General features: G+C 42.0%; 2 protein-coding genes across 6 annotated transcripts in view; one reads left to right on the forward strand and one right to left on the reverse strand.

Moving 5' to 3' along the window:
- Positions 1-15,486, reverse strand: part of LOC147032367 (uncharacterized) — a 284,195-nt gene that overhangs the window by 267,695 nt on the left and 1,014 nt on the right. The window contains exon 2 of the mRNA XM_085869949.1: positions 15,147-15,371. The gene's annotated coding sequence lies outside the window, so the exon portion shown is untranslated. The remainder of the gene's footprint in view (positions 1-15,146; positions 15,372-15,486) is intronic.
- The window catches only part of LOC147032371 (homeobox protein Hox-D3a-like), a 196,996-nt gene that overhangs the window by 76,166 nt on the left and 105,344 nt on the right, over positions 1-15,486 (forward strand). The window lies entirely within an intron of this gene.

The following is a 15,486-nucleotide window of genomic DNA, read 5'->3' on the forward strand; positions in this document are numbered from 1 at the left end:
CAGACTGCTCAGTTTCCACCCCAGCGCCCGCCATTGCTAGCATGTTAGCATGGTCTCAAGATGTCTCAAGATGTCATCCCCAAGAGGAAATTACCTTCTACTCCTCAACCTTCCAAGAAGGAAAGAAAGGCCATTTGATCTCGCCACGAAAATGCAGGTGATCAAACAGTATGAAGGAGGAAAGAAAGTGAATGCGATAGCACGTGATCTTAAGTTATCACACTCTACTGTGTCGACGATTTTGAAAGACAAAGAAAGGATTTGTGAAGTTGTGAAAGGTTCTGCACCCATGCGATCGACAATTATAGCAACGCAACGGACCGGGCCCCATCCCCAGCTGATAACATCGACGATCCACAGCCAAGCAGAGTGACCAATAACATGTTTTGTATTTTTGTATGTTTTTGCAAATATTAAACCAATTGTACTCTAGTAGTGCAGTGTTTGACTTGAACAAAGAAAATGTTAACAAAACATGACTTAAAGATGATTATTATATCATTATACAGTATAATATACATGCGGTAATTTTTGCATAGGCCTATCCACTATAAATAAAGGTAAAAATAAAGCTTGGCTGACTTACGACCAAATCGACCTACGACTGGTTGGTTGGAACCGATCGCGGTCGTAAGTCGACGACTACCTGCATGTATATATATATATATATATATATATATATATATATATATATATATATATATATATATATATATATATATATATATATATATATATATATATATATATATATATATATATATATATATATGTATATATACTGTTGCAGGGCCGGGTATCGGCTGCGAGCACGACCGCAAGATGGAGCAGTAGGGTCGGCTCGACCGATTGCCCGGAATTTAGATCGTATATTTTCGGAAAACTCCGAAAAAGTACGGGTCCCTTATCGGACCGTGAAGCGTCAATATTTCTGCCACGTGGTACAGGGTTATTCACGAATTTTCAAAATACCTAGATTTCTACGTGGCGATTTACCGAGTCTCCACACCCTCGATGGCACCCATACGGAACGAGCTGCTTAGCGTACTCGAACCATGTGCGACCCGAGCGGTTTATCGAGATCCGTCTACCCGAGATCCGTCGGTCCAAATGTCCCGTTACATCGGCAACAGCCTGGCTAATTTCCCAACACGCAGCACGCTAAGCCAATGGAGGAAAGGACACTAACGAGCGCATACATTTCACAAATGGGGATGTTTATTTACAATAATAATTGGGGAATGAGGGAAGCACGCAAGAGCAGAGTTAAACCAATTAAAAGAAATGCACGTATGTACAGCACGGCACTTATACAATTCACTACTTAACTGACTGGCGCCACGAAAACACACACACACACACACACACACACACACACACACACACACACACACACACACACACACACACACACACACACACACCAAAATGGTCTTTATTCGGACCTCCAGCCCGGAGGACAGTCGAGCTGGAGGTGAGAGTCTGTTTTACCTTTCCACCTCGTGCGGTCTTCAAGGACCAGGTCCTCGGGGCAGAACTGGACCCGCAGCATGATCCAGACGCCCTTACGACCGGGCTCCAGGTGAACGAAGTCGGCAGGGCGAAAGCTGGCAGGAGAAGTCCCTCCGTTGCACCGACCACTCCGTGCGCAGACGCTTTTGCACTCCACCACCTTGCGAACAGATGTTCACCTCTTGCCAGAACCCCCACCCCTCCTTTTTGTGCTCAGGCGCGAGAGACCTCCTTTTTTCGCCACTCGCCTTCTCATTGGACGGTCCGTTCTCGAACGACTTATCGCGGCCTCCCGATTGCCCGGGGCCGAACACTCTATCTGGCTAAGGCGGAGCCAGCCTGAGGTGCTGAGGTTCCTGGTTGGACAAGGAGCATGCCCCTGCCCTTCTGGGTGGAGTCTCGATCTGAGGTGATGGAAATCTCCGCCCCCGTATGTGATCGGACACATGTAGACAATGGCGTCGAGCAGAGCGAGGGGAAGGTGACGCTGGCGTTGATGGTGGTGTAAAAATAAAGGAAAAGAAAACCTGAAGATTAAAATAACTCCACAGCGCAGGAACGTTTAATTACCCATTAGACTAGGGTCAGGATCCTAACTGGCAACATGTACCTACCGATATAACTGATCTATAGGACCTGTATGTTGAGTGCAGTAAACTTCCAAATCCGCAACAATATATACATATATATATATACATATATATATATATATATATATATATATATATATATATATATATATATATATATATATACACATACATACATACAGTCATGTGCCGCTTTACGACGTTCCAGGCAATGACGGATCGCATATATGATGGATCTGCCAGCTCTGAAAAAAAAAGAAAAAAAAAAGAAAAAAATGTAGCTGAAAAATTCCTATCGCCGAGTGATGTAGCCTCGTATAAAAATAGCACGTACAATTATGTACACTGTACAGTACATAATACCTCATAATGATAATAAACGACAGTGTGGCCCTGTTATAATGTGATCGTTGAGGTCCATAAAATGTCATCGCAAAAAAAGCAGGGTTGTGCTCAATCGGGATTCAAGGAAATCGGCTTTCAAACTGAACCAATGTTTCCACGTTTACCTTCCAGCAAGTAAATTACCTTTGAATTGAAGAATTCCACGAATAAATCGTTGTTGTTCGTCAATTAAAACACCAATTTATTTTTGGTGAAGCTTTTTATATTGTTAAAACAATCGCACTGTTCCGAAAATATATATCACACTTGACAGGTGCTCGTTTCTTCATTTGTAAATTATAACATCGATGCAATGATTACGTATTTATAAAATCCAAACGCTATTTATTCATCTTTCTATAAATCGATGCGAGAGGAGTTTGTAAGCTGCTGCTAACAACACCGATGAGCGTCATGAACAGCACAAAGGTAAAACTAACGTGTCTCTCATCTCTCTTGGATGTGTGTTACAATTGCCGACAGTATTCAGTACAGTAACATGCTGTACAGGTTTGTATCCGAGGAGCAATAGGCTATACCATATAGCCTAGGTCTCTAGGTTTGTCAGTTTGTGTAAGTACGATGTTCGAAAACAAAAACGAAAAAAAAAATGATGTTCGCACAACGACGACGTCGCTTTAGGGGCTGTCACACCTTGACGTTTTAGCAAGCGTATGGCAAGGTCTCAAAATGTACGTAAAACGCTGGCGTACGCTGAACTATTGACGTTTTTTTTAAAGTTCTGGGTGTATAATAACGTGTTGGACGTATGCATAACATATTAGTAACGTACACAGAACGTTTTAATCACATATAGATAACTTATACCAACGAATGTTGAGCGTGTTGTCGGCGTTCACAACCTATGCCCAACGATAGTCTAACTTATGCATAGCGCGCAGCAGCGTATCGCCGACGATCACGTGGCGTAGGCTATTAATAGGCTGCGGCTCGACGATTCAAATCATAACCGCACTGGACATCGAAGTGTGAAACCGCTGTCACACCTTGACGTTTTAGCCAGCATATGCCGACGTATGAAAAATTTGCCGAACCAAGCTGGAACACGTCGAATACGTTATGGGTAAGTTTTGTATACGTTAAGAGCACGCTGGCATACATCGTAGTATGCTGGCATACGTCGTAGTACGCTGGCATACATCATTGTACGCCGAGAAATTTTCAGCATGTTGAAAATTTCTCGACGTACTCGACGTATGACACGCGTTCCTCATACGCTGACATAAGTTGTAGACACGTTACGCGATCGTTGACACACGTCGACACACGTTACTTGTAAGGTACTCATAAATCGAAACACGTCAAGGTAATGGTTAGCGTCAGTGTTCCAGACTCCCTGGTTTTTTTTTCTTCGGTATGACGGTTATGATTTAAATCGTTGAGCAGCAGCCTTTTAATTATATTATATTATAACCGCACTAGAAATCGAAGTGTCAACATGACCGTCATACTGAAGAAAAATTTAAAAAATAAAAATAAAAAACAGGGAGTCTGGAACACTGACGCTAACCATTACATTGACGTGTTTCGACTTATGAGTACCTTACAAGTAACATGTGTCGACGTGTGTCAACGATCGTGTAACGTGCCTACAACTTATGCCAGCGTTATGCGGAACGTGAGTCATACGCTGGCATACGTCGGGAAATTTGAAGCATGGAAAATTTGTCTAACAGCTCGGCCTACAACGACGTATGCCAGCGTGCTCTTAACGTATACAAACTTACCCATAACGTATTTGACGTATGCCAGCGTTTTAGCCCAATTTTGCATACATCAGGCATACATTGGCTAAATTGTCAAGGTGTGACAGGGCCTTTAATGACGCGTTTCTCAGAACGTAACCCTGTCGTTAAGTGGCGCATCACATATATATATATATATATATATATATATATATATATATATATATATATATATATATATATATATATATATGTGACTGATGTACCATACTCTATGTTACAGAGTTTTGGTCCTGATTTAACACGACTTGGGGTCAATCTGAGCTGTTTCCCATCCCTCTCCCAGCTGTTATTAGAATAGGAAATGGAATTTGGCCATGGTGCAGCAGATGATAGCTTGCCTCCTCTTCGTGAAGTATACCATAGGATCTTATGATCACCAACTAATGCCGGCAAATGGGACACCCAGTTTAACATCCATCTGAAGGACGTCTCACACACATTATTGACGAATTCCCTTGTTATGTGGTATTGGGAGTTACATGAATATTAATGATTGCATGATGAACCAGAACTGAAGAAGCGGAACGGAGAGTGACGTCAGAGAGCTGTGGAGTGAGGGCAGAATGAGACGCCATCAAAACGGTTGAGCTGAAAACCTATGTGTGGGCTCACTTTGCTACACAATACCCCTGCCTGTGAAATACCATGATGACAGTTTTTAGATGGGACTGCATTCAAACACAGACTCTATGGATTGGAAGAGATGGTGCATACCTCTTGGCCACCCTGTCAGCTATATCTATACAAATAAATGTCAGTGTGTGTGTCAGTCAGTCAGTCTGCTCCATAACTCCAAAACCATGAAACCTATCAGCCTGAAACTTTGCATGCATATCAAGAGAACTCCAAGGGAGTGCATGAAGTAAAATTTGGTACTTCGATTCATTAAAACACCACTTTTGAAGATAATTGATGACCTTAATTATATCCTTTATCAAGCACATCCTCGGCCACCTCACTGTCGTCTTTAGGTGCATCCTGGTTACCTCGCTTGGATCCCAATTAGCCATTTTGTTCAGCCTACTCAACAATGCCGTCAGTTGGACCAGGCCGCAATGGATTATTAACTATAAAGTTTTTTTTTTCACTTTCCTCATATATCATCAAATGCCTTATCATCATACCAACAAATTGCTGGATACATTGCAATGCTTATAAACACCTGGAGACGGCAGCGTTTGTGGCTTTATTTCATTTCTGTACATGCCATAACCTCGAGAATCTCTTAAACTTAGCTGAATTACAAAATTTAAGCTCCAGAAGTGAGATTAGCAGCAGTTCCGACTGCTCAAAAAAAGTGTTCATTTGTACAATTCAGACATAGTTTTGGTGTTTCCGGATGCACAGGTTTATATGACTGAACGGTAATTGCTAATCACTTGCCAGGCGTTCCACTGGAGTGCTTGCTTGAGTGCTTAAGCCACTTAAGCGAGTGCTCACCAAGCTGCTTGTGTTGCCATTTCAAAGCCACCAAAAGTAAGATCCATTGCTTCATTGATGGAAATACCAATCTTTGCAGAATTGCGAAGAAAAAAAAACTGGAATAAAAATTAACTTTTACCCTTTAAAAATCGGGCAAATTAATTATCAAAGTATCAGCTGCTTTTTCGTATCCTTTTCTCAACTATGTTACAAGTCGAGCAATCTGCTTTGTGATGCTTTAAAAGGCGGTGTATAATCATCGTTTTCTGAATCTAATCGATATTAGAAACAGGATTGAATAAGGCTCACAATATTATAAGTGAAGAAGAAGATGAAGGAGACGATTTTCCGCCAGGGTTTATATAGAACATGGCGGTTCAAAAGAAAATGTTGCTGTTTGGGCACGTTTTATCACCCAGGTGATGCCCTGGTACACTGCCTACCATCCCCTCATGCTTCCTTCCCTTCTCCTTAGAATGCCTTTCCCTCCCCTCATGCTGCTTTCTTCCCCTTCTCTCACACTCCCTTTTCTCCTCTTACGCCGCCTTACCCTCCCCCCCCCCAATCACACTGCTTTCCCTTCCCCTCACGCTGCCTCCCCTCCCCTCACGATGCCTTCCCCTCCCCTCACGCTGCCTCCCCTTCCCCTTACGCTGCCTCCCCCTCCCCTCACGATGCCTTCCCCTCTCCTCTCGCTGCCTTCCCTTCCCTCCCCTCATGCTACCCTCCTCACAACCCTCTCATTCACCATGAAACTCTCCGGAGGTGGAGGAGAGGTAGAGGTGTCAAAGAATATGGAATTTGGACAAATGAAAGCTTCTTTGTTTTTTTTCAGCAGTCAGAACTTCTGCTTGGATCAATTCCACAACTTGTCGCACGTTAAGAGATTCTGGAGGTTATTGTATGTGTGGAAATTAAATAAAAGCATGAACACCGGCACGGCTTTTTCGACAATTGAAGGAAAACGACCTTCCTCCCCTTCCCCTTCCCTCATGCTTACCTCCACACAAAGCCCCCCACCCCCCATGGACCCCTCATGGATGGTGTCCGGACATTGTTTAGCATGACCAATTTGAACATGCTGTTTTAACGTACCCAATTTCGTTCAGTCCTGTAACAATGCCGGCATAAGGGGACCATGAGGTGATGTATTGGTTTAATTTGTTTACATGATGTCAGCGTGGTGTCGTAGAGTCAGTGTGCTTCTTTAGTTGGATTTAATATTCCTGACTGCAAACCTCTTGACTGGTGATCAGCAGGACGGAGACAATGTGCTCACGTGGCAGCCGTTACTTGTTGCTGGCAGGTCGTGCAGCAAGTGCTGTGATGAGACTCAATTTGTGCCCGGCTGCCTCAACAGATTAGGGGGTTTGATTCAGTTAATTAATGATTAATTAATCATTAATGAGTCTAATCTGGTCATTAATAAACGATCAGCAGAAAGTTGGCCTGATGAGCCCACGACAAGAGCAAAATCTAGATCAACATCTCTGCTTTCGTCTATTTGTGACCATAGGCTTTAATCTCAGTCTGCAAAGGCTTGAGTACCATACGGATGCCTCCAAGTTTGGAGGTGATGTGTTGGTATAATTTATGTACGTGACATCAGCATTGTGTCATGGAGTCAATGTGCTTCTTTGGTTGGATATATATATATATATATATATATATATATATATATATATATATATATATATATATATATATATATATATATATATGTATATACCTACAGACATCTATGCATACATACAAACATACCTATATATACATACCTATATATGTACAGTGGGGAGAACAAGTATTTGATACACTGCCGATTTTGCAGGTTTTCCCACTTACAAAGCACGTAGAGGTCTGTAATTTTTATCATAGGTACACTTCAACTGTGAAAGACGGAATCTAATACAAAAATCCTGAAAATCACATTGTGTGATTTTAAAATATTTTTTTTCCTTTTTATTGCATGAAATAAGTATTTGATACATTAGAAAAACAGAACTTAATATTTGGTACAGAAACCTTTGTTTGCAATTACAGAGATCAGACGTTTCCTGTAGTTCTTAACGAGGTTTGCACAGACTGCAGCAGGGATTTTGGCCCACTCCTCCATGCAGATCTTCTCCAGATCCTTCAGGTTTCGGGGCTGTCGCTGGGCAACACAGACTTTCAGCTCCCTTCAAAGATTTTCTATTGGGTTCAGGTCTGGAGACCGGCTTGGCCACTCCAGGACCTTGAGATGCTTCTTCCGGAGCCACTCCTTAGTTGCCCTGGCTGTGTGTTTCGGGTCGTTGTCATGCTGGAAGACCCAGCCACGCCCCATCTTCAATGCTCTTGTTGAGTGAAGGAGGTTGTTGGCCAAGATCTCACGATACATGGCCCCATCCATCCTCCCCTCAATACAGTGCAGTCGTCCTGTCCCCTTTGCAGAAAAGCATCCCGAAAGAATGATGTTTCCACCTCCATGCTTCACGGTTGGGATGGTGTTCTTGGGGTTGTACTCATCCTTCTTCTTCCTCCAAACACGGCGAGTGGAGTTTAAACCAAAAATCTGTATTTTGGTCTCATCAGACCACATGACCTTCTCCCATTCCTCCTCTGGATCATCCAGATGGTCATTGGCAAACTTCAGACAGGCCTGGACATGCGCTGGTTTGAGCAGAGGGACCTTGCGTGTGCTTCGGGATTTTAATCCATGACGGCATAGTGTGTTACTTATGGTTTTCTTTGATACTGTGGTCCCAGCTCTCTTCAGGTCATTGACCAGGTCCTGCCGTGTAGTTCTGGGCTGATCCCTCACCTTTCTCATGATCATTAAGGCTCCACGAGGTGAGATCTTGCATGGAGCCCCAGACCGAGGGAGATTGACTGTTCTCTTGAACTTCCTCCATTTTCTAATAATTGCGCCAACAGTTGTTGCCTTCTCACCAAGCTGCTTGCCTATTGTCCTGTAGCCCATCCCAGCCTTGTGCAAGTCTACAATTTTGTCCCTGATGTCCTTAAGGCCCGGTCACACCTTGACGTTTTAGCCAACGTATGCCGATTTTTGAATTTTTTTTCTAAAACGCTGGCACACGTTGAATACGTTATGGGTAAGTTTTGATAACATTGAGAGCACGCTGAAAAACACTGCCATACGTCGTTGTACGCTGGCTTTAAACGTTGTACTTTTTGGTTGTCTTCAATTTTTTCATGCTTGAAATTTCACGACATATGCCGGCGTATGACTCACTCATTCCGCTACGCTGGCCACAAGTTGTATGCACGGTCTGCGATCGTTGACAGACGTCAACACATGCTACTTGTAAGTTAATCATAAGTTGAGACATGCCGAGGTAATGTTAAGCGTACCCGAAACTTATTTCTAACCTATGATTAACGTGTTGTTGGCACATTACGCGATCGTTGCCACACGTCGACAGACGTTACTTTTAAGTTACTCATAGGCTGAAAGACGTCGGTATAATGGATCGTCCTTGCGTCAGCGTCCACGGCCACGGCCACGGCCAGGACACTTATTTGCAGCATTCTTCAAACTTTTCTTCGGCATGACGAGGATGTTCACACTTTGATGTCTAGCTTGGCTATGATTCCAATTGTCCACCGGCAGCGTCTATTTAAAATAGTCGAGTTTGAGCGTTTTAACACGTTCAGAAGAAACGCTTCAAATTTCAAAACCCCAGCGTCAAAAAACAAAGGCGAGTGACAGCAATTTAAATCGTTCATTGTAAACAATGAAAATAGCTGAGTGGTACCGTTTAAAAGTCGTTGAGTGTAAAAAAAATACAATTGTTGAGCGCAAGCGTCTACTTTCAATAGTGGAGATGCAGCCATTTAAATCGTTGTTTATCATTTAAATCGTTAAATCGTTAAACGCAAGGACGATCCATCATAACCCACACCCTCCTCCTCACACTCACCTACTACTGCCAACATGAACAAACTAATACTAATACTAATACTAATACTAATACTAATACTAATACTAATACTAATACTAATACTGATACTGATACTGATACTGTTACTGCTGACATGGACATCGACTCAAAAAGGACTCGAAAACACTGTTGGGTTTCCCTTTTATGAGCAGCATTTTTATATACCAATTCCCAAAACCGCTGGGAACACGTCTTTATATGGCAGTTGTAAGTTAGAAACACGTTAATTTTTTTTTTTTGTCGACCGGAAGACGTCATGGGAATACGTCTACATACGTCGATGTGTGTTGGGACTACGTAAAGAATTGGTTCAAAGCACGTCAAACATAAGTTAGAAATAAGTTTCGCGTAAAAAAGACATTACCGCGACGTGTTTCGACTTATGAGTAGCTTATAAGTAGCCTTTGTGGACGTGTGTAAGCGTCCACATATCGTGTGTAAATCTTATCCCCATCGCATGCGGAACGTGTGTCATACGCCAAGTACGTCGTAAAATTTTGAACATGTTTAAAATTTCTTGACGTACTCTACTTACTACGACGTATGATAGCATACTTTAGCGTTCTACTCACGTATACCAAACTTACTCATACCGTATTTGACGTGCCCCAACGTTTTAGACACATTTTTCTTAGGTCGGCATACGCTGGCAAGATCGTCAAGGTGGGACCGCGATGTTGACACTTCCATTTCTACGGCAGTTATGATTCGAATCGTTGTGCGTCAGCCTTTTAATAGGCTACGTCACGACATCGTCGGCGATGCGTGCAACGCGCTATGCCTGAGTTAGACTATCGTTGGGCATCGGTTGTGTAGGCCGACAACAGGTTCAGCATTCGTTGGTATAAGTTATCTATAACACAACGAAACGTTCTGTGTCCGTTACCAATGCGTTATACATAAGACCAAGTCGCTATGAATACGTCCGAATCTTTAAAAAAAAACATCAAAAGTTCAACGTAAGCCAGCGTTTTACATACATTTTAATACGTTGCCATCGCTGGCTAAAACGTCAAGGTGTGACCGGCCCTTTAGACAGCTCTCTGGTCTTGCCCATTGTGGAGAGGTTGGAATCTGATTGATTGAGTATGGACAGCTGTCTTTTATGCAGATAACGAGATCAAACAGGTGCAGTTAATACAGGTCATGAGTGGAGAATGGGAGGGTTTCTTAAAGACAAAACTAACAGGTCTGTGAGAGCCGGAATTCTTACTGGTTGGTAGGTGATCAAACACTTATTTCATGCAATAAAATGCAAATTAGTTATTTAAAAATCATACAATGTGATTTTCAGGATTTTTGTTTTAGATTCCGTCTTTCACAGTTGAAGTGTACCGATGATAAAAATTACAGACCTCTACGTGCTTTGGAAATGGGAAAGGCTGCAAAATCGGCAGTGTATCAAACACTTGTTCTCCCCACTGTATATATGTATACATGTATATATATATATATATATATATATATATATATATATATATATATATATATATATATATATATATATATATATATATATATATATATATATATATATATATATATATATATATATATATATATATATATGTGCCGGTATGCGACATGGGTGGTCGCTAAATAATTGCATACGGGTCATACAATTTTTGACGGATCGGGCTGAAAATTTTTGACAAAGAGGTTGATTGTAGTGCACATAAAAGTCCGGAAGCCGATTTTTGATTTTCAAAAAAAAAAATATAAATTTTTTCCGATTTTTTTCAAAAAATTCAAAATCCCGTTGCTAGGCAACGGTGGCGTCCATAGCAACGGTGCTCAAAAGCCGACAACTAGATCCTGGTATGAACCTACCAGTCAATTTTCATCAAAATTGGTTGACTCCTCTGGCCTCCAGAGCTGTCCATTACATACATACACAAAGACGGAAAACCTGAGAATAATGGTAGTCTCGCGACCACCCAATATATACATATATATATACATATATATATATATATATATATATATATATATATATATATATATATATATATATATATATATATATATATATATATATATATATATGAAGGAATAATATGAAATGGGGAGGAAGGGTTAACAGGAGAAGAAATAACGATAGGGGTCAAGCCAAATGTGAGAATACTGAGAGCAGGAGGAAACAGGGAGTGAGAGTCGAAACAGAAGAACCACTGTACTGAGAATGACCCGCGGACATTGGCGGAGCCCTAAGGGTATCCATGGGATGAAGAACACTGCAGTGGGTACAGGTGGGAAAGCCCTGATGGTATCCAAGGCACAAAAAAATGCTACAGTGGGTGCAGGTGGGATTGAAACAGAAGTGGTGCAGCTGAAGGGTAAGACTCATACACTCATTCCAGTCCTCATTGTGGAACACACACACACACACACACACACACACACACACACACACACACACACACACACACACACACACACACACACACAGTAATTGTAATCAACTTCCAACTGTCAATGGCACGTTTTTCTAAATGCTCACTCTCAATTGCCATTCGTACCGAAGCACATATCCATTGGCCAGCTAAAGTAACAGTCAATTTGAACCATAGGGTGTGTCATGCAAATGCAGACCAACAGTTAACTCAGGTGATGGGGAGAAAAAACACCTGGAATAAATTAGTAATGAAGCTACAAAATAAAATATCATCTGGCAATTTACAAACAAACCCCATGTGGCCCAATCGTACAAAAAATACGCTTATTTCTGTTTGTTTGTTTCTCTGTCTATCCGAAGATTTTTTCTTAAACTACTCATCTCGGCTCTATCGAACCCATTTCATTACAAAGGTTTTGTCCAAGGAGTTCCAATTGCATATTATTATCTTCTATTACAAATGACCTTATATGTTTTTTTTTTATCATTTAGCTTGCTTGACTACTATTATGACTGAAGAATCGTGAGATTATGGAATATCCCCAGATTATGAATTAAACTTGCTTTTTATTTATTTACTTTTAATATTGTTCTTTCCGAACGGGAACAGGAACAGTGCAGGTATGTCGTAATTGTTGAGGCATTCACCTTTGTGTTTCCGTTTTCGGCTATCAGAGTTTTAGGATGTGATGCACTCTTTTTGAATTGAATTGCCAGTGTATGAAAAATCTCTGCTTCAGTTGGGCAATGAAAAAGAATCTTACGATTAATTTGCGATTGGTCACTGGCTTTGACCCCGATCCAATTTTTTTATTACGGACCCTAGGCATCAAAAAGATACATATATCGATGTATAGCAAAGAAACAAACAAGAAGAAGATGTCGTGCAGAGCATGACACTTGCAAAATCCATAAAACAAATTTGACCTCAAAAATATTTGGTGGTTGAATGAAATGACCAAATATGCAAATCCTCTTCAAATTCCAAGTCAATCAGATGAAAATTGACAATTTTAGAAGTTCAGCCTATGTTGTCCTTTTGCCCGATGTTGACCTCGAAAATAATTGGTGGTTGAATTCATTGACATGAAATATAAATCCTCTTCAAATTTCAAGTCAATCAAACGAAAATTGAGGAATTTAGAAATCCCACCGAAGTTGTTGACCTTTGGCTTATGTTGACCTTTTGACCTCAAAGACAATAGATTTCTTCCCCATGACAAACTCTACCATGTGGTGAAGGTTCGTGAAGATTGGTTTAAAATTGTGACCTGTAGGTGACAAACAGACAAACAGACAGACAGAATCACAAAATTGACTCACCGATATACTTGAAGAATCTTCAATTTTGCAAGTAACAAAGTTTCAAATGGAGCACCTCACCGCTGAGTATCGCTGAGCATCAGACGTGGCAAAAAAATGCAAATTGTTGCTCCCAGCTTGCCGGCTCGATGACGAAAAATGTCATTTACATTTTTGCGAACTTCATCCCTCCCCCGTTCAAAATCCCATGTGGTCATGGGAAACTTGCTGGTGAAATGAAATGAAATGATGGGCCGAATGGCCTCCTACTGCACCAAAGTTACTTGTGTATATTTGTGTAATGTTGTTAAGAATGGGAAGAAAGGGGGAGGGAGGGAGAGTGATGGGGTGGGTGGTTGAGGTGTTGAAGAGGGGACAGGTTGAGGACTTGGGGTTTGGAGAAGGCATTGAGGAATTGAAGAATAAAGAGGGAGGAGAGGACAGAGAGGAAGTTGAGGACTTGGGGTTGTGAGGGGGGGTTGTAGACTTGGGGTTGGGGGAGTGGGGGTTTGAGAAATTGAAGAAGAAAGGGGAAAGGCAGGATAGAGACTGAGGTGGACGTAGAGAGGGGACAGTCGGGAGAGGGAAGTTGAGGCTTTGTGTGTGTGTGTGTGTGTGTGTGTGTGTGTGTGTGTGTGGGGGGGGGGGGGGAGGAGTGAGGGTCACCATTTTGTAACAGTATTCCGACACACATGGGCGTGAAAGAAAAGCTGTACACACTATGTATCTCATTTTAACAACTTCTCCGTTGCGACACTTAAATATTGAGCGCAGATGAGGATGATCGTTATAATAAAAATTCTAAAGCCAAAGTTTATGGACGAGGGCATTTTAATATTGGAAATCTGGTCATTCATTTGCTTTTTCCGACCACGTGCTGTTCCAAATTTGCTGCGAGGTTACCCTGATACTCCACGGAGGTCACGGTAATGATTGATAGTTACAGTAACCAGCACATTGGTCTCGTATATTCGGGAATAGTGCCCTGACGATTAATATATTCCTTACTGAACTTAAACCGATAATGTTGGGCCTTCAAGCAACAACTCGATTGTAGCCTTGCTGGACTAATCATACCAGTCATGCAAGACAGGACCAGCAATTCCAGTTGTATCTTGACCACATAATTTGCCATTGTTAGTGACTTTAACTATTTGTGATTGATTTTCGTTCAGTTATCACTAATACGGGGAGTCCGCGATTCCTAACGCATTTAATCATGGCAATCACAATAGTCTTTTAGAGAATTTTGACAAAGCCATTCGAGCACTTGGCTCACATATCTTTTCCTTTGTGGATAGAGCATGGTGGTGTGGAAAAGGTAAGGAGCCTGGGAAAGGTGTGAAAGTGGGGTGGGACAGGGGACAATGACATGAGATCATGAACCATGCTCAAATCGGAGCGTCGGTGCTGCCGAAGCTGTTTCTTGGCTTGGGGTTGCAATCCTGCTCGGGTCGCCACTCCAACACAGGAAGTCAGGCCAGGAAGTTGTAATTTGTTCATTGTGCTGGCGATAGCTCGCCTACTATTCGCGGAGGACACCGTCGGATCTGAAACGTCCACCAACGAATGATGGCAGCAAAATGATATCACGACTACGACCATTCTGTTTACTCAATTGCCTTTTCTGCTTTTCACCTTTGTGTCGGACATATCCTTCCTTTCTTAATCCCCTGAAGATTAAAAATACCACCCCCATTGTTGACGTGATACAAGGAATAATCTTCCCGGGAGAACTAATGTAGATGTTCCGACGAATCTGTTTTGCACCAATGAAGGGTTAACGTCCGAAACGTTAACTTCCCCTGGCTTCCCACGGCGGTTAGCATACCTCGATCAAGCCTGGTGTTGGCTTAACGGTGAAGGTGGCTGGCTTAAGATCTTAGGGTCTTCACTTGCAGCCCCTGTCGCGTCGTTGAATTAACACCAGGTGGGTAGACTCAGCCCATCATCCTTCCGAGGTCGACAAAATGAGTACCAGCTTATCGGTAACAGGGGCACTGCACCAGCTGCACAGCCAGGCCCCCAAAAAATGATGCAGCCAAGGAGCCACAGGCTGCACACAAACAAACAAAATAAATACCTCGATCAACGTCCTGTTGATTTCGCCTATTTCAGCAACATGGCAGGTAACACACTTGGTGATCATCCTTCACGCTACACATGCTACA

Source organism: Eptatretus burgeri, chromosome 2 (genome assembly GCF_056783735.1).
Source record: "Eptatretus burgeri isolate ZD-2024b chromosome 2, Ebu_testis_v1, whole genome shotgun sequence".
NCBI classification, from domain to species: domain Eukaryota; kingdom Metazoa; phylum Chordata; class Myxini; order Myxiniformes; family Myxinidae; genus Eptatretus; species Eptatretus burgeri.